Below are 27,733 nucleotides of genomic sequence, written 5' to 3'. Positions count from 1 at the left end.
TTCAGAATCTATTTCTACTGAGTTTGATAATAATCTTGCAGAAAAAATGAAACAAATGGGGTATTAATTTCACCTTCAGGGTGCTTTCTGAATTGGGGAAGAAATGGACATAGAGACCAGTATAACCGTAGGATGTAGGTTGTTTTTAAAAATGACTATGCAAACTCAAGTCATAAAGATTCCAGCTCACAGTATCAGAAGTAATTTGGGAGAGGTAAGAATGTTAGAGTTGATTTTTAAAGATGATTAAGACACAAAAACTGCATTAAATTTTGTAACCTATTTGTATAACTTATCTTAATTTGTACTGCTTGACATTGTGCAAAGAAATAAAATTGCTGGGTGAGACAGCGAGACTCCGTCTCAAAAACAAACAAACAAAAGAAATGAAATTAGTCTGCAACATTTGAACTTAACTAGGCTGTGTTAAATAATGTACCAGACCAAGAAAGTTAAGTGATTTCTTCATTGGTTCCAGCTATGCTATTAAGTGCTATGTAACCTTAAGAGAGTCACTTAACTTCTCTGGGCCTTGCTCTCCTCATCTGTAAAATATGGCATTAAATTAGATGAACTATGAGATTCTAATTAGTTCCTTACTGGATGATTACTGTTTATCACCTTTGACAAGTCTGAATAGCCACAGAAGTTTTTATTAACTTTCCCAAATTCTCCAAAGAATAAAGTTTATATAGAAAAATTAATCCCAGAGTCTATTTAATTCCTGATTAATGCAATTTTGTTCTAAAAAACAGTCATGAAATGAGAAAACAATATTCAAAAATTTAATAAATATTTTAGAGGTAGTAGAATGTATGGCAATATAGACAAAAGGAATCTCAGAGATCAGCTATTTTATTTTTTAAGTCAGTATCCTAAATTCCATAAACTGAAAAAGGCAAGACATATACTAAAATGTGAAATTTTGAAATCCTTATATTTTGTAAACTCCCTAACTTGTGACTTAGTTTTACTTTCCATGACAACAGTTTGTTTTATTATAACTAATTCCTGAAATCTAGTTAAAGAATAGGTAACACATGGCTAGTTTTAGAAACTGAGACTCTCAACATTGCATTACACTTGGAAAAAGCTACAGGAATATCCTTGGTTCTTAGGATCCTGGAATAAAAGAATAAAAATCAGAAATATCATTTCATATAGGGGACAGAAAATACAATAGATATGGCTGAAATAATAAATTAGTGAGTTGGACTATAAGGTAAAGATAGCACCAGCAAGGAATAAAGAAATGGCAAAATATGTGTGTCTGCATGTGCATATGTGTGGAACGCATCTTCATGGGAAACAGAGATAGAGACCTATATTTTAGTTCTTGACATTACGGCAAGTTAACAAGTGCTACTGTCTCCATTCTCTGTACCCAATACCATAATTCCAATGCCATAGAAAATGATAATTGAGAGAAGAAAGTGAGAATGACTTCGATACGTTGCAGGGTAAGAGAGAGTTGAGTAACCACAAACCAGAGTGGAAGCCTGAGCAGCATCACATTAGTGTACAGTTCAGGTGTACCTTGCCTGGAATGGTCATTATCTTGTCTTTTTATCAAGTTGGAAAATGTGTATTTTCAGATCACAAATGTAAGAACAGTATTTTCTAAGAGCATAAACACCAAGTTCTTCTCCATCTCCTCCCGCATTTTTTTTTGCCTAAGGGATTACAGCTGATGGAGAAAGTTCTTAGAAATATCAGTATCCAAAATGTAGGCCCATAGGTTTTCTAAGATCCTACTGGTTTCTGCCCTAAGACCACTCCTTACACAACACTTGAGAAACAGAAGCTGTTGCTTAGTCTTTGAGTTCCTCACCCTGAGTAGACAGTAACAACCAAGATATCTAATATACCTATGCGAATACCTGAGAACGATTTCTTTAAGAATTTAGAAGAGAAACCTAATACTGTATTCTAAGCAAGATAGATAGATCTATCTCTTTCTTTATCATCTCTGTCTGTCTCTATCTCCCTCTATGTTAATTCAGAGAGTCTGAGAATTTAAAATAATTATGGTAAATACTAAACAGATAAAGGAAAATATATTAGTAACAAAAACATAACAAGCAATTTTAAGAAATAATAAATTGGAAATGTTGAGTATAAAAATATTACACATGAAATAAAGCTTCCAAGAGCTGTAATATAGAGCAGAATGAATATAGTAATGAAAAATAAATGAATGAGTAGGCTGTAAGAAGTTGAGCAATACATCAAGTAAAAAGAAATACAATTTTTTTACAGCAGAATTTGTAAGGAGAGAACTAAAAAACAAGATTTAATTTCAATTTCAGAAAAAGATCAAAATGAAATGGAAAAATATGAAAAAAATACCTAAAACTATTCTAAAATTAAAGAAAGATAATTTTTAGATTGAAAAATACTAGACAGGATAGATAAGGAATGAGCCCACAACTGAGCATATTTTATTAAAACTTCATGATGTAAAAATCACATCTAAAATATTTTTGAAAAAAAAACAAGAACCCATCACTTACAGTAGAACTGAGTTTAGATTAACAAATGACTTCAACATTATCAATGACAAGTGGGGAAACACTGAAGTAAAATCTTCAAACTGCCAATGAACTAAATCTCAACCCTATATTTTATAGTCGGTAAAAGTCTTTTAATTGAAAAAGGAAACTATTCTGAGAAAGCCAAGGTCTCACAATGTTTAATTTATTATCTGCTTTGAAAAATTCTTATATAGAGTAATTGTATAATTTATTATCTAAACTGTGACACTTCTTAGCATGGCTAAATGCTGAATAATGATCAACTAAAGAATATCTATAATTATGCTTATCAATCTAGGTAAACTAGGTCTGCCCCATGCAAACTCAGACAAATGATCACACTACTCTTGGAATAGATACACTTTCAAGAAGAAAAAATTCAGGTGAAGGTCTATATAAAGAAAAATAATATGTGGTAGCTAAGGAAAATATGGTTTTTACAAAATTTTACATAACATATTCAAAATTTCAGACTTGAAATTCTACATAATAGCAGTGCAACAGAAATGATGGTAGATAGAGGAGGCAAGGGAAGCTGAAGGGTAGTGAGAGTGCTTTTGAGGATAGTGCTTAGGATATCTACATCCAATTTAATAAATTTAATTAATAAAGAAATATAAACATAAGACTGAGTTTCAGTGAGCTAGGGGAACTATAACAACAATTACAACAGAATTCATGATCTTCCAATCAACAGAATAGTAAACCCTTTCAATAAAAGCCAGGAAAGAAAATAAAAACAAGACAGTATACATAGAAAACATTAATAAAAGGAAAAATATGTTATATCACATTTATTACAATAAATATGAGATATACCATCAAATCAAGAAAGTCATCTATCAATGAGTTGTCCACAAGACACATAATAAAGCAAATCGGGAAAACTAAGCTTATTCAGAGAAGCATAAACAAAAAAAGGGGTTATCTATTTTAAAATTAAACAATATAGAATGAGGCATTGACATAAAGATAAATAAATTTTATATATAGATAAAAAGTTTAACTACCATGAATATACACATTTAATACACACACACACACACACACACACACACTCTTTCACCTCAGAATATATAATGCAACAACTGAATAAAATAAAAGGAGAAATATATAAACAGTAGTGGAAAGTTTAACAAATCTTCAGAAATTAATATCAGGCAAAAATATTGAAGATTTTATTAGTTGAATTAAATTAAGTCAACTAGAATTTTACAACTGAAAGAAAAAAAAATCTTTTCAAAGGCATATGGAACATCATATTAAGCCCCAAAAAAGTTTTAATATATTTCAAATAAATCCAATTCATGCACTTTAGGTTTATTTTATTGTATTGTAGCTTTTTGACACAAGACCTTTGTATCAGTTCATTGTCACACTGCTATAAAGACATACCCGAGACTGGATAATTTATAAAGGAAAGGGGTCTAATTGACTCACAGTTCTGCATAGCTGGGGAGGCCTCAGGAAACTTACAATTATGGCGGAAGGCAAGAGAGAAACAAAGGCACATCTTATGTGGTAGCAGGCAAGAGAGAGAGTGAATGAGCGAAGGGGGAAGAGCCCCTTATAAAACCATAGATCTTGTGAGAACTCACTCACTACTATGAGAACAGCATGGGAGAAATAGCCCCCATGATCCAACCACCTACCGCTAGGTCCTGCTCTTGACATGTGGGGATTATGGGGACTAAAATTCAAGATGAGATTTCGGGGGTGGGGCACAGAGCCAAATCATATTATTCTGCCCCGGCCCCTCCCAAATCTCATGTGTTTTCACATTTCAAAATCAATAATGCCTTCCCAATAGTCCCCCAAAGTCTTAACTCATTCTGGCATTAACTCAAAAGTCCACAGTCCAAAGTCTTATCTGAGCAAAGGCAAGTCCCTTCTGCCTATGAGCCTGTAAAATCAAAAATAAGTTAGTTACTTCAGGTGTTGGGTAAATACATTCAATCAAATGAGAGACATTGGCCAAAACAAAGAGGCTAAAGGCCCCATGCAAGTCTGAAACCAGGCAGGGCAGTCATTAAATCTTAAAGGTCCAAAATGATCTCCTTTGACTCCATGTCCCACATCCAGGTCACACTGATGCAATAGGTGGGCTCCCACAGTCTTGAGTAGTTCTGCCCCTGTGGTTTTTACAGGCATATGGTTCAAACTGTTGGTGAATCTACCATTCTGGGGTCTGCAGGACAGTGGCATTCTTCTCCCAGAATCACCAGGCAGTAGCCCAGTGGGGAATCTGTGTGGGGGCTCCAATCCCAAATTTCCCTTTGTCACTTCGCTAGCAGAGGTTCTCCATGAGGGCTCTGCTCCTGCAGCAAACTTCTGCCTGGATATTCAGGCCTTTCCGTACATCCTTTGAAATCTAGGCAGAGGTTTCCAAACCTCAATTCTTCACTTCTGTGTACCCACAGGCCTAACACCACATGGAAGCCACCAAGGCTTGGGGCTTGCACCCTCTGAAGCAATGGCCTTAGCTGTAAGTTAGCCCATTTTAGCCACAGCTGGAGCTGGAGTGGCAGGAACTGGGACACAAGGTGCCAAGTCTCAAGGCTGCACAGAGCAGCAGTGGGGTGGGTAGGTGGGGCCCTGAGTGCAGCTCGCGGGACCATTTTTTTCCTCATAGACCTCTGGGCCTGCAATGGGAAGGCTGCTGTGAAGATCTCTGACATACCTTGAAGACACTTTCCCCATTGTGTGGTTGACAAATATTTGGCTCATTACTTATGCAAATTTATGCAGCCAGCTTGAATTTCTCCCCAGAAAAGAAGTTTTTGTTTTTTACTACATGGCCAGGCTGCAAATTTTCCAAACTTTTACTCTCTGCTTTCCAAACTTTTACTCTCTCCCTTCAAATATAAGTTCCAATTTCAGATAATCTCTTTCAAGTTCAAAGTTCCACAGATCTTTAGGGCAGGGGAAAAAAGCCACCAGTCTCTTTACTAAAACATAGCAAGAGTGACCTTTATTCCAGTTCCCCATTTCCATCTGAGACCACCTCATCTTGGACTTTGCGGTCCATATCACTATAAGTATTTTGGTCAAAACCAGTCAATAAGTCTCTAGGAAGCTCCAAACATTCCCACATCTTTCTATCTTCTTCTGAGCCTTCCAAACTCTTCCAACCTCTGCCTGTACAGAGTTCCAAAATCATTTCCACATTTTCTGGTATCTTTATGGCACAGCCCTACTCCCAGTATCAATTTACAGTATTAGTCCATTCTCATGCTGCTATAAAGAGATATCCAAGACTGGGTAATTTATAAAGGAAAGAAGTTTGATTGGCTCACAGTTCCACATGGCTGGAGAGTTCTTAGGAATTATAATCATGGCAGAAGGCGAGAGAGAAGTAACAGAACATCTTACATGGTGGCAGGCAAGACAGAGCAACGAGCCAAGGAGGAAGAGTCCCTTATAAAACCACAAGCTCTTGTGAAAACTCTCACTATCATTGGAACAGTGTGGGGTAAGCTGCCCCGGTGTTCAATCACCTTTCACCAGGTCTCAACCTTGACACCTGGGGATTATAGGGATTATAATTTGAGATGAGATTTGGGCGGGGACACAGAGCCAAACCATATCAGCCTTGCTTTGCCACCTAGAATACAATGCAGTGGTGTGATCACAGCTCACTGAAGCCTCAACGACCTCAAACTCCTGTGCTCAAGTGATCCTCCTGTCCCACCTTCCTGACTAGTTGGGGCCACAGGTGCATGCCACTACAACGAGCTAATTTTTTGTTTTTTGGCGGGGGGTAGAGACAGAGTCTAGCTATGTTGCTCAGGCTGGTCTTGAACGCCTGTGCTCAGGCAATCTTCCCACCTCAGCCGCCAAAAGTGATTGGGATTACAGAAGTGAGCCACCACCCTTGGCCTATTTTAGGTTTAGAATATAAAGCAATAAAATGCAATCAATAAGGAAAGGACAACCAGTTGGATTGATGGGTAGAGATATATATTTATATAAACCTGTAGTTCAAATATAATTTTGTTACATTTAATGTTAGAAAACTATATATATATATCCACCACCACCCCATACACACATATATATATATACACAAAAAAAATCCCCCAAAAGTTATTCTCAGTTAATTACTGTTCTAATGCATGATTTTATTAACTTTATATAGCATTTTCTTTTATAAATGTGAATTTTAAATCTAATGCCTTCTTACCAGATATTATGCAATTTGCCATTTTTGTGTATTATAATTACTACAAAATATGCTTATATACAAAGCTCTCTAAATATTTCTAATTTTTTACTGATGATAATATTCTCGAAGAAATTACCCCTGAATTTTACATGAGCTATTGCTTTTATATTCATAAGACTTTCGCAAGAAAAATCATTTATACAAATTTAGAACTCTTTCATCATTGTTTGTTTGTTTGTTTATTTATTTAATGAGACAGAGTTTCACTCTTGTCACCCAGGCTGTAATACAGTGGCACGATCTTGGCTCACTACAACCTCCACTTCCCAGGTTCAAGCAATTATCCTGCCTCAGCCTCCTGAGTTGTTGGAATTGCAGAAGTGTACCACCACACCCAGCAAATTTTGTATTTTTAGTAGAAATGGGGTTTCATCATGTTGGCCAGGCTTGTCTTGAACTCCTGACCTCAGGTGATCTGCCCGCCTTGACCTCCCAAAGTGCTGGGATTACAGGCATGAGCCACCACGCCTGGCCATCATTGTTTCTTAAGGTCAGAAATGACCTTTTGTTGCCTAATACAACAGACATTTTCCCCTCTTATCTAAACTTGAATTCTTAGAGCATTGCAAGCAATTAACTGTTGAAACATGGTCTTCCAGTTTTAATGATATTTTATGAGTGTACTTTTCTCAGACAATAAAGGTGATTATTTGTTCATCTATTTTCTAACTCCTCTCCACTCTACTTGATGTCTAACTATGAAAATGCCTCAGGGCTCTCACTATATCTCTTCCCATCCCCATGTATATAGTATAGATATATGCTCATGATTACTAAAAGCACTTCCAGAGCCATTCTGTTAATTCCGAATTCATCTATAAGCTTTGCTTGATTCAACTACTTGGATGTCTTTGAGCTGTTTCAAATTTAATATGTCTGTTATGAACTGAATGTTTACTTTCTAAACTTCATATGTTGAAGCCCTACCTCCCAGTATAACAGCATTCGGATGTGGGGCTTTTGGGAGGTAATTAGAATTATACGAGGACATGAGGCTGGTACTTTCATAATGAGATTAATGCTCTTATAAGAAAAGACCAGAGAGTGTGTGCTCTCTCTCTCTGTCACTCATACTATATATATGAAGAAGAGTTCATGTGTGCTTACAGAGAGATGGTAGTCACATATGAGCTGTGAAGCTGGTTTGCAGTGTAGTGACTGCCAACTTCTTTCAGTCCAGTGGGACAAAAGATTCATGCACAAAACATGTTACATGAAGTGGTTTATTATTTACAGATAGGCAGCAAAGGAAAATGAGAATTCATTTTGAGCTAGTTCCTCAAGACTCAGCAAGCTTCCTGGGGTGGATAAAGTCTTGCCTGCACATGTTCTACGTGCACCATAGATGAGGGAGTCTAGGGAGTAGCATGCCCTGGGGTTTATACATCAGGTGTCACAGAAAATGCTGGGCAAATGTGCTGTTCTGGCCATTCTCTTTCCTATATCAGGAAATTAAGTTCCAAGCGTATTCTATAGTTATTCTTTAGAACAACAAATTAGAAAGTGGGGGAGAACTGGGTTGGTTCAATGCCACCCAGAGGATTGTCGTGAAAAAGCCAAGAGAAGAGGCCTGATGAGGCCTGATGATAAAACCTACATTGTGGCACCTTGATCTTAGACATCTCAGTCTCCAGAATGGTTAAAAATAATTTTCTGTTGTTTAAGCCACCCAGTCTATGATATTTTGTGTTATGGTCGTCTAAACTAGGTAAAACAATCTCTAAAATAATGTTCTTGATTTTTACTTCAGAGTGGTTCACCAGTATATTCTTAGTAAAGAGCAATAAAATCTACCCAGATACCAAAGTCAAGAATAACAGTCGGCCGGGCGCGGTGGCTCACGCTTGTAATCCCAGCACTTTGGGAGGGCGAGGCGGGCGAATCACGAGGTCAGGAGATCGAGACCATCCTGGCTAACACGGTGAAACCCCGTCTCTACTAAAAATACAAAAAAATTAGCCGGGCGTGATGGGGGGCGCCTGTAGTCCCAGCTACTTGGGAGGCTGAGGCAGGAGAATGGCATGAACCCGGGAGGCGGAGCTTGCAGTGAGCCGAGATTGCGCCACTGCACTCCCGCCTGGGCCACAGAGCGAGACTCCGTCTCAAAAAAAAAAAAAAAAAAAAAAAAAAAGAATAACAGTCATGGTTTCCTCCACCCTCTGACCACTCACAACCAATTCAGCAGAAAACCTTGTCCTTTCTGACTCTGCAATATACTGATTCATTCTCCTTCTCTCCATCTCTGCTGATACCACTCTTGTCCAAGTCACAATTAATTCTTGGACTGTTGCCATGGACTTTTAACTGCTTTCTCCAGTGACTTTCCAATACATTCTTTACTGTGGAGTGATTTTTTTAAATGTAATTTACGTCATGTTGGTCATACCCTTTAAATCTTGTAATAGCTTTTCATTAGATTTTGAATACAATCTAAACTCCTTAACATGGCCTGGTGACCCAGGTCCAGCTTCTCTCTCCAACTTCATCTCTGAATACTTGCCCTTCCTCACTCAGCTCCAGTTACAACATTCTTTATATGTTTCTAGAACACGCTAGTCCATCTAAAGCACCAATGTCTTGCCCTGGCTACTCACTTCCTTTACCTGGAGTAGTCTTCTAGACTTTTGCCTATTCTTTTCTTTACTTTTGGAGATATAAACGTAAATAATCCTATGATGGCAAATATTTTCCGTGACCCCCTAGTGGAACCTTGCTTCCTTATCAATACAATTGGCCATTGCTTCTCTAGTTTTTTATTTGTTTTGAATAGTTTTCTCTTTTAATTTATACAGTTTTTTGTTTCTCTAATTAGAACATAAGGATAAGAGAGTAGAGCTTGTGTTTACCTTGCTCTTCTCTGTGAATGGGAATTTACTATTTATTATGGTGTCTGGCCAAGAGCATTGGCTTAAATTATTACATACAATAACTACGTGAGGGAATTTTTGTAGACCTTAACCAACAGTGAGTATTCACAAAAGACTTCTATTATAAAATCCATATATACAGAAATTTTAAAAAATCCCTAGACAAAGTGAAAATTAAAACAAAACTTACCGAAATATATGAGGCACAGCAAAAGTGATCCTAGGAAGGAAGTTTACAGCAATAACCACCCACATTAAAATGAATAAATATATCAAATAAATAATCAAACTCTATACATCAAGGAACTAGAAAAAGAAGAAACTAGGACCAAGTCAGCAGAAGAGAAATACTAAAGATTACAGCAGAAATAAATAAATAATAGGACAACAGAAAAGTCAACAAAATTACTGTTTTTGTAAAAAAAAAAAGACAAATTCTTAGACTAATAAAGAAAGAAGACAAAAGGAAATAAAAACAGAAATGAAAGACAATACATTACAACAGATGTCTGAGATATAATAAGGACAAGAAGGACCTATTAGGAACAATTATATCTCAAAAAATTTGACAAAATAGAATGGATGGATAAATTTCTAGAAACGTACGATATACTAAAACTGAATGAAGAATAAATTGAAGGCCTGAACAAAGGAAATAAGACGATGAAATGATTAATCGAAAATCTCCAAATAAAGAAAACTCCAAGACTCGATGGCTAGATGGGTAAATTCTATCTAACATTCAAAGAATAATTGATACTAATTCTTCTTAAACACTCCCCCAAAACAGCAGAGGGAACACATTCAAACTCATTTTGTGAGGTCATTAGTACCCATCCCAAAGCTAGAGAAAGACTCCACAAGAAAGGAAAGCAGACCATTATGAATAACGAACATTCATACAAATATCCACAACATAATGCTAGCAAACCAAATGCAACAGCACATTAAAGGCATTATACACCATGACCAAGTGGGATTTATTTCTAGGATGCAGAAAGGTTCTGCATACACAAATCAGTCAATCTAATGGGCCACATTAACATAATGAAACATAAAAATGACATTATTATCTTAGTAGATTTATAAAAGGCATTTGACAAAATTCTATGTATATTCATCATACAAACTCTCAACAAAATAGGTATAGAAGGAACTTATTTCAATGCAATAAAGACCATATATGAAAAGCCCAGTGTTAAAATCATAATCAACTTTGGGAAAAATTGAGAGCTGTTCTTCTGCAATCTTGCACAAGGCAAGAATATACATTCTCACCACTTCTATTGCAGATAGTACTGTAAGTCTTAGCCAGAGAAAGACAGAAAAAAAATACATAAAAGGCACCCAAATTGGAAAGGAAGAAGTAAAATTATCTCTCACAGATGACATGAGTGTATATGTAGGAAAATCCTAAATAGTCAACAACAATTAATGTTAGAACTAATAAAAAAATCCAGTTAAGTTGCAGCATACAAATTAAGCATGCAAAATTTAGCTATGTTTCTATACACAAACAATGAGCTATCAAAATATACCACGGACAATAGCAACAAAAATAACAAAATACTTAGAAATCAGCTTAACCAAAGAGGTGAAATATTTATACACTGAAAATTATAATACATTGTTGAAGGAAACTAAGGAAGACTCACATAAATGGAAAGACATCCTCTGTAAATGGTTTAGAAGAGAATTAATATTTTAAAAATGTTTTAGTATGCATACTGATCTACAGATTTAACGCAATTCCTATCAAAATTCCAATAACATTATTTCCAGAAATAGAAAAACATCTAAAAAAACAAGACCCCAAATACCCGAAGTAACCTTGAACAAAACAAAACTGGAGACACCACACATCCTTATTTCAAAATACAATACAAAACTACAATAATCAGAATAAGGGAGGAGACCACCCCTCATATTGTCTTATGCCCAATTTCTGCTTCCAAAGAAAGAAGAAGTAAAAACTAAAAGGCAAAAATGAAATCCACAGGCAGACAGCCCGGCGCCACACCCTGGGCCTGGTTAAAGATCGACCCCTGACCTAACCGGGTATGTTATCTATATATTCCAGACATTGCATGGAAAAGCACTGTGAAAATCTCTGTCCTGTTCTGTTCCATTCTGATTACCGGTGCGTGCAGCCCCCAGTCACATACCCCCTGCTTGCTCAATCAATCATGACTCTCTCACACGGACCCCCTTAGAATTGTAAGCCCTTAAAAGGGACAAGAATTGCTCACTCGGGGAGCTCGCTTGTTGGAGACATGAGTCTTGCCGAAGCTCCCGGCCAAATAAAGCCCTTCCTTCTTTAACTCAGTGTCTAAGGGGTTTTGTCTGCGGCTTGTCCTGCTACAAAAACAGTAAAATACCGGCAAAAAATGGACATCTAGGTGAATGGAACATAACAGAGTCCAGAAATAAATCCATATATTTATAGTCAACTATCTCTTGTAAAGGGTGCTAAACACACAAAGGGAAAAGGATAGTCTCTTAAATAAAAGGTCCTGGGAAAACTGGATATTCACATGCAAAATAATGAAACTGGACCCTTATCTCACACCATATAAGAAAATCAATTCAAGGTGAATTAAAGACTTAAGTGTAAGACCTTAATTCATAAAACTGCTAAAAGAGGGCTGGGCATGGTGGCTCATGCCTGTAATCCCAGCACTTCAGGAGGGGAAGGCTGATGGATCACTCGAGCCCAGGAGATTGAGACCAGCCTGGGAAACGTGGTGAAACCCCATCTCTACCAAAAATACAAAAAATTAGCCACACATGGTGGTGCACACCTGTAGTCCCAACTAGGAGGCTGAGGCAGGAGGATCATTTGAACCATGAAGGTCAAGGCTGCAATAAGCCAAGATCTCCCCACTGTCCTCTAGCCTGGGAAACACAGTGTGACTCTGCCTCAGAGAAAACAAAAGAAAGAAAACATAGGAAAATGCATCTTGACATTAGTCTCGGTATTTATTTTTGAATATGAGGCCAAAAGTACAGGCAACAAAAGCAAAAATAGACAAGGGGGATTGATTCAAATAAAAACTTTTTACAAAGCAAATAAAACAATCAACAGAGTAAAAAGGCAACTCATGGAATGGGAGAAAATGTTTGTAAACTATATATCTGATAGGGGTTAATATCCCAAATATATAAGTAACACAAAGAATTCAATAGCAAATAAAGCAATAACCTGATTAAAAATTGATCTAAGGATCTGGATAGATATTTCTTAAAAGAAGACACACAATCGTCAACAGGTTTTTGAAGAAGTGCTCAACATCACTAATCATCAGGGAAATGTAAATCTAAACTACAATGAGATATCGCCTCACACCTTTTAAAATGGCTATTATTAAAAGGCAAAGTAAGTGTTGGTGGGTGAGAATGGGGAGAAGAGGGAACCCTTTCACACTCTTGGTAGGAAAGAAAATCGATACAGCCATTATGAAAAATAATATGAAGTTTCCTAAAAAATTTTAAAATAGAACTACCATATGATCCAGCAACCACACTTCCGGATGAATATACAAAATAAAATAATTCATCATCTCTGAGATATTTGTGCACCCTCATGTTTATTACAGCATTAGTCTAAATATCTAAGACATGGAAACAGGTAAATGTCCATCAATGGATGAGTAGACAAATAAAATGTGGTCTATATGCATATTCAATGGAATGTTAATCAGAGTTTAATAAAAGAAAATCCTGCCATTTGTGACTGAATAGATGAAACTGGAGGACATTAGTCAAAACCAAATAATCCAGACACAGAAAAGCAAATACCGCATGACTGCAATTATGTGTGGAATCTAAAATAGTTGAACTCATAAAAGCACACAGTAGAATGGTGATTTCCAGCAGATAATGATTGGGGGAACCGGGGACATGTTAGTCAAAGGTACAAATTCTGTTATTCAAGATGAATAAATTCTGGAGATCTAATGTACAGGATGATGACTACAGCTAATAATGTTGTATTGTATACTGGAATTTTGATAAGTGAGTAGATCTTAGCTGTTCTCATCACACACCAAAAACAATGGTAACTTTGTGAGGTGATGGATATATTAACCAGCTTAATGATGGAGATCATTTCATAATGCATACATGTATCTAACATAAAGTTGTACATCTTAAATACATTTTTTGTTTGCCAATAACCCAAAAAAGTTGAAAAAAATAATATTTGTTAATGACAATCCCTATAATTTGGATGAGAAAAATAAAAGTGGCATTTTTATTTTTATTTTTATTCCAATTGCACTTAAATGTTTTATTTACAAATTGATCATTGATATCTCTCAGTTGCTCAGAGGTCTATATATTTTTTAAGGCTCTGTTAGTTATTTTTATTTTTATGCTGATAGGAAGTCTCATGATATTAATCTAATAATATAATAGTGTACATATAATGAACATTATGCTGAAATTTTCCATGTATATTTTACTATTCCTTCAAAACAAGTCACTGAATTTGATATTATGATTTTCCTCATTTTGTAGATGAGCAAACTGGAAACTAAGACAGGTTAAACCCCATGCCCAAGGTTACATAGCTAGTTTATAGACATACTTTACACTTAGATAGCTGCCTCTCAGAAAAGTCTACTAAACTCACTGCCTATAAAATGCATCAACACAATCTAAATATTATGTGCTAGAAACCACTAGTGCTGGTGTTATCAATATGCAAGCTCTCCTGTTCCTGCAAAAGCTACTATAGGTATTTTCCACCTCTCTTGAAGCTATTTGGAACATGAAGCTGTTTTCCAAATATGAATTGTGACGGAAAACAATGTCAATTAATTTGAAGAGGTTGTTAAGAAAATTTTCTATCCAATTGTTATCTATACCTGTAGGCTAAAAACTGAGGCAAAAGAAGGCTTATGAAACCACAAGGTTGAAGGATAATGGGTTCATGAATATCTGCATTCAATGGAGGCACCCCACACACACCTACTTTGAGCAGACACCACCCACACACCTACTTTGAGCAGAGAATGGAATAAATTTGGTACTAAGCCACAATGTTTCTGTGTTTATTTTAGAAGCTAAACCACCTAATTAAAAGTTGACATGTTGTATTTTCTCCTCTGTTTTCAGGGCACACTTAACATTTTGTTCAACAGTGTTTGAAGGATAAAAATGATTCCTGCCTACGTGAAAAAAATCGTTCCATCATCATTTCCTCTGTTTTATGCTTTGAAATAAAAATTCTTCCCAACAGCAATAGTCATTTTCCTCATCTTTCTCAAGATATAACTTTTACTTTTATGTCTTTAAATAATTCAATATTAAGGTATGCATTACATTAAGATAAATCAACTTTTAAAAGAAAATTCAGCAATGTTTTTCTTTAGACCATTTATTGAATCTTTATTTCAATAACCTTGGATTTGAATGTCACTTTTATGAAAATAAAATTATTGAAAAGTTTAGCCTTGTCTTTGTATTCTAGTCTATTGAGCTGTCTATAAATTCTTGCATCAATGTTATGCTATTTCATTTAACATATTTCTAATATACATTTTATTATTTATTTTTTAAATGCTGACAGTCTCATTCACTTATTTTTCTATACAAAGCTTAAATCTGTTTCTGAATATTTACAAAAACTCTCAGTTTAGAAATTTTAATTAAATTCTGTTAATTTAGAAAACAAAACAACCACAACAAAAACCTCTGTGTTGCAGATGTGATATAAGTCACATCTTTTTTCATTTGTTCAAATGTTTTCTTACCATAAAAATTTTATATTTACTTATTATTAATATTGCTTTTGTGTTTCCAAATTCTCTATTTATTTCCTTGGATTTTTCCAGTAAAGAAATATGGCAATTGGAAGTACAATGTCTCCTTTTCTAGAGGTAGTTCATCTTGTAATACTTGTATTTGTGGTATATTTATGGTAATAATTCTTGCTGTGTCTCATAAATAATTGTTTCAGTATGGAAATAACAGCGTATAATCATTTCCTCTCCAAGCTTCATAGGTGGTGCTCCATTTTTTCTTTACTTAATTTTTTTTTCTCTTTTTGAGATGGAGTTTCTCTCTTGTTGCCCAGGCTGGAGTTGCAGTGGTACAATCTCGGCTCACTGCAACCTCTGTCTTCTTCTCTCAAGCAATTATCCTGTCTCAGCCTCCTGAGTAGCTGGGATTAGAGGCGCCTGCCACCATGCCCGGCTAATTTTTGCATTTTTAGTAGAGACGAGGTTTCACCATTTTGGCCAGGCTGGTCTCGAACTTCTGACCTCGTGATCAACCCGCCTTGGCCTCCCAAAGTGCTGGGATTATAGGCGTGAGCCACTGTGCCCTGCCTACTTAAATTTTTAAAGCTGATTTTGCAGAACAAAATATTTTCAGCATATATAGGTATTTTTTTCCTACCTGGCACAACAGAATTTTTTCCTCATCTTTAAAATTCAAAATTTTTGACAAAATATGTTTAGTCATGTTGCTATTTTTTTCTGCAGTACTTGGTAAGCTTTTACAATTGTGCCAACTCAAAATTCTTCAGCTCAAGAATGCTAGACTTTTTTTTCAATATATCTTGGATCATTGTTTATTTTCTTTTCTTCTGCTTTCTAATTTTGATTGTTTTTCAAAAGAATACTAATCTCATGCATATATATATATTTTTTCAGAACTTAAATTTAATTTTTAAATTTTTAAATTTTTAAATTTCATAGGTTTTTGGGGGAACAGGTGGTATTGGCTTACATGAGTAAGTTCTTTAGTGGTGATTTGTGAGATTTTGGTGCACCCATCTCTTGAGCAGTATACACTGAGCCCAATTTGTAGTCTTTTATCCCTCACTCCCTTCCCACCCTTTCCTTCTGAGTCCCCAGAGTCCATTGTGTCATTCTTATGCCTCTTCATCCTCATAGCTTAGCTCCCACTTATGAGTGAGAACATATGATGTTTGGTTTTCCATTCTTGAGTTACTTCACTTAGAATAATACTCTCCAATCACATCCAGGTTGCTGCAAATGCCATTAATTCATTCATTTTTATGGCTGAGTAGTATTCCATTGTGTGTGTGTGTGTGTGTATATATATATATATATATATATATATATATACATATATATGTGTGTGTGTGTATATATATAGTATATTGTGTGTATATATATATTCCATTGTGTGTATATATGTATACACACACATGCAATAGTATATAGTATTCCATTGTGTGTGTATCTATCTATTTATCTATCTATTTATGTCTCACAGTTTCTTTATCCATTCATTGATTGATGGGAATTTCGGTTGGTTTCACATTTTTGCAATTGTGAATTGTGCTGCTATAAACATCTGTGAGCAAGTATCTTTTTCGTATAATGACTTCTTTTCCTCTGGGTAGATATTCAGTAGTGGAATTGCTGGATCAAATGGCAGTTCTACCTTTAGTTCTTTAAGGAATCTCCACACTGTTTTCCATAGTAGTTGTACTAGTTTACATTCCCATCAGCAGTGTGATCACTTACACATTTTTTGTTTTCTTTTTTTGTGCATATCTTTAAGTTTCATGGATCGTTTTCATTTTCCCTTTTTCGATTTTGATTTTGAAACATCTAAATCAATAACTCAATTCTGATTTTTAACTTAGTATTGATATTTTTCATTTTATGTACTCTATCCTGCATTCATATACTATATGGTTTATGATTGTCTAATTTTATATGAGATCATTGAAACTTAAATATTAATGTAAATATATTGTTTGTTGGTGCAACTGTTTAGGTTCTTAAAAAGTCTGATTTTTGAGAATCTCATTTTAAAAAATTGGTTGTATTGCTGCATATCTGTTGCTTTTACTGTATTTATTTTCACAAAAGGAAATGTAATTTTCCTTTGTAACAATATTTAATTAGATTTAAATCATTCATGTGGGTTTTTTCATTCAAAATTTCTACATCATATAGATGCTATTAAATTTTGATTGTAACAGATTTTTTCTATTTAAAAATTTCATAACTTTTGGGAAACTGGTAAAATACAGAGATGTAAGTAGTGACATTATTAAATCAGTCTTGTGTTTTGGAGTTTAAGTCCCATTTATATGTTTACAACAGATTGTGTTTAGATTTCTGCTCTCCCATCTCATTTAGTTTCATGATGTGAAGCTGCCCCGAGAAGGGAGTTTTCAGGGACCAAATATATAGACAATGAATTATAGCCCTTTAGAATTCAAAAACAAATTCTAGATAAAAGTATATTTTGAAAGTGTAATTGATCAGACATTTTATCCTCCTATCACCCATATCCTGTCCTTGACAGACTAAATAATGTCAGAGGTATACAATATATATTAGAAAATAAAGAAAGATTTAGAAGGACTTTTGCCAAGTAGCTCTTCTCCCCGCTCACTAATTTAATGACAGGTTTAGTTCTTAAGCAGTGTGATAGTTTCCAGTAACCATTTGAGAACCCCAAAATACATTAGGAAGTTCCTCCTTTTCTCTCAGAAAAGCTGAGAGGGGATTTACCCAGCATCACGGTGGCTTCGCCAAGTAACTAAATTTCCTGGAGATAATGAAGAAGACACAGAATTGCACTGAGGAAAGAAACAATTATTCTATAGCAATTACAAATTTGTGATGAGGGGACTCTGTAGCATAAAAAGGCCTAGGTCTAAGATAGCAATATGATATACCAGCCCAACTCAGGTGCTTTCAAGTATGATGAGGGCACTATTAGTAATTAAGGTGGCTCAACTGGCATATACTATTCTAATAAAACCAAGATATATGGTTACCATACCGAGACTCCCTAGAAATAGAGACCTAGAGGGAAAACAGAGAATATTTTTATTTTCAGTGAGGCAGATTGCCATATCTGTAAGTAAAATGCAATATTTAATAGAACAACTCCTGGAGCCATAGTTGGATATATGATAGAGACTTGAGTCTTTTGCTACTCAAAGTAAGGTCTTGCCCACCTGCATCAGTGGCTTCTTCACTTCTAAGAAATGAGAACTCTCAAGTTCCATTCCAATCCATTTAATCAGAATTTGCTCTGTAATAATCTGGGGTGATTTAAATACACTCTATTGTTTCAGAGGCACTGGTCAAGACACTATCTCCTTTCTCAATGCCTTAATGTAAACTCTTGCCCCTTATCTTTAACCAGAGGAAGATAACAGAAAGAGCGCAAGTCTCACTCCAAACTGACTGAGTTTACTCAAAGAGGAGAAATTAATCCAGCCTAAATGAAGTCTTAAAATAGTAATTAGGTTAACTTGCAGAAAAATAAATTGGTTTAATTATCTCAGAAAGTTTTATCCTATATTCATAATTTTTGTTATAAGAGCTGACAATAAACTAAGACAATATTCCTACTTTTCTATGGTATAATTCATTATCTTTGTTTCTAGCTCTTTGCCTTATATGTATAGTTGGATCAAATTTAGGCTAGGTAGAAGTGCTACCAGGAACACTTACACAGATCATGATAAATTCTATACCCTTGCTGTTGATCCTTGTTCCTTAGAGTTAGAACTGGACTAGTAAGGATATTTTGGAATGGGTATCTCCTATCAAGCAAGCTGTTTTTAATTACAGGGAATTATTGGTTCATTAGCTTTTTCCCTAACCCAGTAGTAGCTACACAATATCTAGAACAAATTTTTCGAAAGTTCTCCTGCATGGATTTCTCTGTTTCCCTCTGCTTCTGTTTTTGTTTGTTTGTTTGTTTGTTTGTTTGTTTTTTAACTCTGCTTCTTTTGACAATGCCAGGCCTCTTCCCCCTCCAGTTTTATTTGCATTTTTATATTCAGGTCAGACTTGAAAAGAAGGATAGTTAAATGGACTAATAATTCATCCTTATTAGCCAGAAGTTCCCTTCAATTTTTCTTGCGAAGATAATCAAATGAAACAGAAATACTAGTGACTTTTCATGTCTACTTCATCCATACAAAGAACATGAGGAAGACAGGAGCTCATAGAGGATAGATGCAGATTCTGTAAGGTGAAAGGGTACAGAGATATAATGAGCATGCCAAACATACTTTGTCTAAATCATACTTGGGTTGAGTTATCTCTCCTCTGGCCAACTTAGACTCTAGGAAACTTTTGTGATGATTTTTCCTCTGCATTTATTCATAGAGGCCTTGGTGAACTGCCATAGTGAATCTTAGTGAAACTGAACTTGGATACAACCAGCCACATAAGAACAGTTTTAGGAAAGGTGTCGCAGGTTTTTTCTGAGTCAAGAAATATATTTCCTATTAGAGATATTTTATAGTAATGTTAGGATATGTTTTGTTTCATCAGGGTACAAGGTGTTGTTCAAATACAAAAGGCTGACTTAAAATGAACCACACGCTATGTAATGTATTTTGATGCTACATTAGAAAGGCCTGGCTGGGGCGGGTGCGATGGCTCATGCCTGTAATCCCAGCACTTTGGGAGCCTGAGGCAGGCGGATCACAAGGTCGGGAGTTCGAGACCAGCCTGACCAACATGGTGAAACCCTGTCTCTACTAAAAATACAAAAATTAGCCAGGAGTGGTGGCAGGCTCCTGTAGTCCCAGCTAATCAGGAGGCTGAGGCAGGAGAATGGCGTGAACCAGGGAGGCGGAGGTTGCAGTGAGCCGAGATTGCACCACTGCACTCCAGCCTGGGTGACAGAATGAGACTCCGTCTCAAAAAAAAAAAAAAAAAAAAGAAAGGCCTGTCTGATGGTGTTGAGAAATCTAACATCACTGAAAGAGTATGCTTGCAGGTATTGTAAGTTTGGATATTAAGTGCTAAGAACACTTCAGTTTAATGAGTGAAGAAATTATCTTCTCACTAAGAGGATACTTTAAGCCAATAACTACGGAACAATATAGTTTTGAGTGAAAATGATTATTTCCCTTGAGAAACATAAAAACAGAACATTTAAGAATATAACTCACATTCGCCAGGCGTGGTGGCTCACGCCTGTATTCCCAGCACTTTGGGAGGCCGAGGCAGGTGGATCACAAGGTCAGGAGCTCGAGACCAGCCTGACCAACATGGTGAAACCCTGTCTCTACTAAAAATAAAAAAATTAGCCGGGCGTGGTGGCACACACCTGTAATCCCAGCTACTCAGGAGGCTGAGGCAGGAGAATCGCTTGAACCCAGGAGGCGGAGGTTGCAGTCAGCAGAGATCGCGCCACTACACTCTAGCCTGGGTGACAGAGTGAGACTCTGTCTCAAAAAAAAAAAAAAAAAAGAACATAACCTACATTAGATCTTTTTTCAAATCACGCATGGATTTTTAAATATTTCTCCAAAGTAGTCGACAATTTACTTTTTATGAAGTTATAACACAGGTCATTAGATTAACCATCATTTCTGCCAACATGTTCATTCAACAAACAGGATCTAACTTTTTCATGTCTAACCTAGAGAAATTATGTGCTTTTTTGGAACTTTTTAAAATGAAAAATTAGTTAGGGGTTGCCTGAGGTTTAATTCCTTTGGATATAACAATTCATAGGGATGAAAACTGTACCTATGACTCACAAGAGTCTATGTTTCTAAGATTATAACTATTTCCTGTCATGTGCCATCTTGTGGGATGTAATATCAACAAAAGATATAAAAATCTGGGTATAAATGTAACTGCTAAAGGAGAGGGGGTGGTTACAAATTGGTTGTACTTTAGCAACTTGATGCTCAGCTTCAGCAAGGGCTACCTTTATAAGACAATTCTCACTGCTGTGCACCAAAGAGCAAGGAGCTGTATCTGGGGACAGCTGAAAAAATTTGCCAATACAAATATAAGTTCCTTTGCTTATATTATTAGGTAATACAAAATATTTTTGTTATAACAAGGGGTACTATTATTGGCATGTGACTTACTCACTTTTGAAATCTCAAAAGGCAGCAGGGATTTCAGAAGAGGTGTGGACCCACATGTAGAATGTTGTCTTAATATAGGTTCCTGGGTTTCTAGCTACCCAAGATACGACAATTTAATTCAATAGCATTTTGTATTCTGCTCAGGCTGCCATAACAAAATAACATAGACTGGATGGCTTAAACAATAAAAAAATAATTTTGTCACTGTTCTGGAAGCTAGAAGTTCAAAATTAAGGAGGCATCTGATTTGGTTTTGGTGAGGCTTCTCTTCCTGCTGTGGAGATGGCTGCCTTCTCACTGTGTCTTTATGTGACCTCTTTTCTGTGCATACACTTAGAAATATCTCAGTACCTTCTTATTCATATATAGACACCAGTTTTTATAAATTTAGGGCCCTAAAATTATGGCCTCATTTAAACTTAAATGTATCCTTATAAACCCCATCTCTAATTACATTAGCATTGGGAGTTAGGACTTCAACATAAGAAGCTCTCAGTATTTTCTTATTCACATATAGACACCAGTTTTATAAATTTGGGGCCCCAAATTATGGCCTCATTTAAACTTAAATATATCTTTATAAGCCTCATCTTTAAATACATTAACATTGGGAGTTAGGACTTCAACGTAAGAAGCTAAGCAGGACACAATTTAGTCCACAACAGAGACATATAGAATATTCCTTTCAGATGGTGAGAATGTAATTAATGGAGATATGAAGACATAAAAAGAAAGTAGTGTACATTGTTTATGTAAGTGGTAAGCTTCAGAGAAAGACAAAAGCCATGGAACACAAATTACCTGTATTAGACATAAAAATTAGACAAAGAAGTACACACAAGAGACTTTCAGACAGACTGCATGTACATTAATTGAGAGTACAAATAAAAGAGCCAGAATTGAGTTGGGTAAAAGTAATTGCATGAAGCAGAGGTTTCAGATGTTGAAAGAAATGAAGGTAGAGTTTAGAAGTGTCCTAAGTTTCACTTACCTAAATATCCCTGTAGAAATGGCTATAGAGATAACTTATTTTAAATATATTTTTGAAAGAGTTCTTAAAGTTGTTTTTTAAAAATGCCTATATCAGAGACTACATAAGACAAGGGTGAGCATTATGTAATCTAGAAACATCCCACTAAGGTTGGATGGCATTTCCATTAAATGGCTATCTAGTCTCAGGAAAATAATCTTTATTTTTGAGACTCAGTTTACTTATCTGTAGAATGAAGATAAATAAGGTGTTTAGCTCAGAGAATTTCTGGAAACAAATGATTTAATACATCTAAAATGCTTAGAAAAATTCTTGACATCTAGAAACCTTCAAATGATTGAAAGTATTAACTATTATATCGATTGCATGTGATTAGCTTTAATTGTAACTAATATTTAAAGCTAATATTCAAATAGTACTAAATGATATTTTATTAAAGGGAAGAGGAAAGAAAATATTGGTATTTTTTGTAGGGCTTTTAATTTTAGATCTGTTTTTTTCACAATCTTACAAAAAGGTGACATTTGAACAGAAAGTGTAAGGAATAAGGAACAAGTCTATACATACCTAGAGGAAGAATATTCCAAGCAGAAGAAACAGTAGGTAGAAAAACTTGAGGGTAGCACGCTTTTGGTGAACTTGAGGAGTAGAATAAACCAGGCAGATGGTGGTGAAAGATAAGGTCTGGAAGATGAGCAAGATCGTGTTCAGTCTTTCAGTTCAGGACAGAAAGGTACAATTTTATTCTTATTGTGAATGGAAGCCATTGGAAGATTGGGGAAAGAACACAATACATTAAAAAAGATAGTTTGAGCCATTGTGTGGAAGACATAGTGTGATGGGAAATCATTTTAGTAGGAAGGGCAGCTATTGAGTAAGCCAGAGAAAAATGATGAATTCGAGTGGAACAATAAAAGTAGTGATGAGTGTTTCCTATAGGTTAAATAAAATGAATACTGAAGAGAAAAGAAAACCCCAAATTAACTCATTATTCAGAATTATTATGTTTTAAAATAAGAGAATTTTGATTATCTTTATATTGCGTGTTCTTCTATGACATCACAGCTCTTAGAGTGGTTGGGATATTTCATGTGGGGAGGATTCATAGAAGATGAGAATTGTAAATAGCCATCCTATAATTTAAAATTCATTTTACGAAAATATTGAAACCAAACATGTTTGGGCAGGGTACCAATGTGGCTTCACCTGCTGTACATAAAATAGTGCTGAGAAGCCATAATAGAAAAATTGGTGAAATGCAAAAAAATCCCTTTGACCAAAGAACCATGGTAGGAAGAATAATTACCCTCCAAAGATATCTCTCTCTTAATCCCTGCAACCTTGTGTAAATATATGAAGCTACATGACACAGGGAATTAAGATAGTGAATAGAATTCAGATTCGCTAATACATTGGCATTAAATTGGTAGATGATCTTGGTTTACCCAGTTGGGCCCAATGTAATTTCATGTTCCGCAAATGTGGAAAAAGAAGGTAAAATACACTATGTTAGATTAATGTGGTATGAGAAACTGTTGATAGAGTAATGCAACTGGCCCTTGCTCGCTTTGAAGATGAAAGGGGGCCACAAACCAAGAATGGAAGGTGGTTGTCCATAAGCTGGCAAAACAAGAATTTGGATTATCCCCTAGAGCCTCCAGAAAGGTTAGTAACTCTGGTAATAATGTGATGTCGGCCTAGTGAGACCCATTTTGGACATGTGAACTATAAGTTAATAAATTTGTGTTGGTATAAGCCATTAAATTTGTGGCACTTTGTTTCCAAAGTAATGGAAAATATATACAATTAATAAACTATGTTTATATTAGGGGAAGCTGAGTGAAAGGTATATGAAAACTTTGTAATATCCTGTGACTTTTCTGCAAACCTGACATTATTCCAACAGAAAAGATTTGAAAAAAAAAAATTCTCTAAACATTTGAAGCTGCATCTTTCTAAAATTGACCATATAATCAGTTCCCTAACCTCTGCTTTCTACATTAACTCTCAATTAGTTTTACTCTCATGCATTCAATTAAAACAAATCTGGAACTTCAATATCATCCTGGATGTATTCAATATCTCCTAAAGAACACATCCTAACATGATTATTCCACAAAGTAATGTATCAATTATTTTCCCCATTCTTACTCAACTTTGTGACTATTACTAGAGACCTCTAACCCATTTACTTGCTTTTAATACCTCTGCACATCTCTCTGAGTTCTCTTAATAGAGATAGTGTTGTCCCTTTAATACAAACAACTATTCATGATATTCCATAACAATCTATAATGATACTCTACTACCCATAGCAATATACCCTTTCAGAAGCTCATACTTTCTCTCCATTTTTTCCCCTTTCTCTTTTCTATCCATAAGGCTCCAGGCACAGAGAACTTCTCTATTTTCTTTGAACGTGCTATACTATTGACACATAAATTTTAGCATGTATTTTTTACATCTTTCTAACATATTTCACCACTTTTTCATTATTTCATAAGTCATAATGGTTATAATAATTACAATGAAAAATTGACCTCTCCGTGATCTTTTATGGATTCCTTTTCTGTAACCTTACACAATAAGATCAGTTGAGTTACTCACAGGTAAGCAAATTGGTGCATAGTTCTATTGCAGCACACGTCACATTGCATTTGATTGTTGGAAGTGTATACTGTCCATCCATCTCTATATTCTTCAAAGCAGAGACCATGTCTTATTTGTCATTCTGTCTCCAGTAGCTACAAATAGACTCCATTATCAGCTGTGTGTAGGATTAAAAATTGTCCAGTAGGAGACAAATTAAAAGCTTGTTACAAATGGAGTCTGTTTGTTGTTCTACACATATTACAGTTTCATCACTTTCATCAACTAATCTTTAGAATATGACTGCATGATTCCACAGTTTACTAATCTTAGACACAGCACCTGAAACTTAGAATAGATGTGTCTTTGTTATATTAATTCCTAGTATCCCCCAAGTCTCAGAGATATTTGAACTAAGGGCAAGAGTTCCAATGATGTGCCCAGCAACTTTCCCCTAGCTGGTATTCAAGACTTAAGTGGTATTTATCATCCTATCAGGACCCATCTGAACACATTGAAGCTAATGGGAGGCTCATTCAACTTAACAGGATACACATTTGCTTAACAGAAGGCACATCAACTTAACACAATACATCTGTAACATATTTGACTTCCGTACACCTTTTGATGCCTACCCTTTGTTAATTCCGACTGCAGAGGCTAATGCCCTTGTAGTTGTGTAGAACAGTAATGAGTCAAGTGAAAGCAATGGGAATTGAAAGGCAGGAAATGATTAAGTTGATGTTGGTGGTATAATTGAGGAGAAAACTGAATGTGAACAATGTGAGTAATGAGATTATTCGAGACTCCCAGCCTGAATGGATGAGAGGATATTACCATCATTGCCAAAGAATATTAGTCATCATTGTATCCAAATGTTATTTGACTCTGTCTTTTGTTGTACTCAAACTCTACTTTGTGCTACTATATTTTTAAAAACCCTGTGAGATACTAAAAACTGAATAAATACTATAAGATTTCTAATTTTCTTGTGAATTAGATGAGGTGTAATGAGGCAACAAATATACTGAAAACAACAATGCATGCAAGGAGAGAAAAGTTGGATTTAATTTTGCCTTTCAATTACCATCTGCATAATCTGAGGAAAGTACCTTTGCTGAGACTAATTTTTTTAGGTATATCTTTAAATACAACAAATTTATTGTTTTATGTAAGGACTAATGTGTATATAAATATCAAAATTATGAATTTATATATGCAATGTATATAGCAGATAGCCAAGATAAATGCGGACAGCGTGAGAGAGCTGCTGAGAGAGCTGCTGAATAAAGCCATATTTTATATATTAAAATAAACTCTAAATTCCATACTTTATACATTAAATATTCCATATATATATTATATATTATATATTCCATACTTTATATATTAAAATAAACTCTAAATTCCAACAATCTATACAATATTTGGAATTACTGTTATTGAAGACATTTAAAAACTATTGTATATCTTCCTTTCTTCTTGCACTCAGAAGACTCTTAAAACTTGTTTACATATTGGTTTTCTTTGCCTTTTGACTCAAGCAATTAAGAATTTTAATGCACAAAATATAAAATAGAAACTTTATTCACTGTTAGGCTCACGACTATGCCAAATGTCAGGTTCAGGGTCAGGCTGTAGCCCCAGCTGAGGTCTGAGGGGAGTGGGTGGATGGGCAGATAGCCGAAAGAACACTTGGGAGGCCGTAGGCAGGTGGAATATGGCTTTATTCAGCAGCTCTCTCATTAGCAACTCTCTAACACTGTCTGCATTTATCTTGGCTATCTGCTCTGGCTCTGTGGCTCCTCTCAGCAGCCAGTTCTGTGGCTCCTGCTGCCCCCACACTTGCAGCTGCACTCCCTGACCTGCAAGGCCAACTACAGGGTCAGCAGCTTAACTCTCCCTCTGGGCACAAGCCAGTTCCTGGCTCCCCCCTGCCCACCTTCAAGGCGACCAGCTCTACAGGGCTAAGCAGCATTACTCTCTCTCTGGACACCAGTGAGAACTGAGCCTATACAGTGTCAGGGCAGTTATACCTTTTCAAACAATAGTGCCTGAGAGCCAAGTATAAGTTTACACAAAACAGCTTATATAACAAGTGGAGTCTGCGCCTGCACCCTAAACTTGCTGAGTCATCCTGGCCTGGATATTTACCTCGACCTCTTCCTTGACCCAAGCACAACCATGTAGCTTACATTCCACCCCCTAGGCTGAGGGAGACATAGGTTTTGGGCACACAGGCCCAATACACAAGTTTGGCACATAGGCTCTGGACACACATGTCCAACACATAAGCTTTGGGCACATGGTCTCAATACATACACATAGGCTTGACACATAAGCCTAACATATAGCCTTTGGGTGCACAGGTCTGATACATACACATAGGCTTAACACATAAGCCTGGCCTGATACATACACATAAGCCTGGCATGATACATACACACACACAGGCCAGATACATAGGTATAGGCTTGACACAGGCCTTATACATAGGTTCTGTGCACACAGGCCTGTGACATACATTAGCTTCAATAAAGTGCCCAGCAGTCAGTGCAGATTACCATTTACACTGCCCTGAGTTTAGCTTATTAGCTCCTCTGTCTACACCTGGTTTCAAACCATATGGTGTCAGTATTAAGTTGAACTGCAACAGCAGTCCAGACAGCAGTAGCATTC

At 35.8% G+C, this 27,733-nt stretch overlaps 1 long non-coding RNA gene across 1 annotated transcript in view; it reads right to left on the bottom strand.

Annotated features, from left to right (window-relative positions):
• The window catches only part of LOC107967939 (uncharacterized), a 315,797-nt gene that overhangs the window by 22,667 nt on the left and 265,397 nt on the right, over nt 1-27,733 (bottom strand). The window contains exon 4 of the long non-coding RNA XR_008538855.2: nt 23,033-23,149. This is a non-coding gene — a long non-coding RNA (uncharacterized LOC107967939). The remainder of the gene's footprint in view (nt 1-23,032; nt 23,150-27,733) is intronic.

The sequence above is a fragment of the Pan troglodytes genome, chromosome 14, assembly GCF_028858775.2.
Source record: "Pan troglodytes isolate AG18354 chromosome 14, NHGRI_mPanTro3-v2.0_pri, whole genome shotgun sequence".
NCBI classification, from domain to species: domain Eukaryota; kingdom Metazoa; phylum Chordata; class Mammalia; order Primates; family Hominidae; genus Pan; species Pan troglodytes.
Note: the sequence above shows the minus strand (reverse complement) of the source record. Positions and strands in the feature narration are given on the sequence as shown.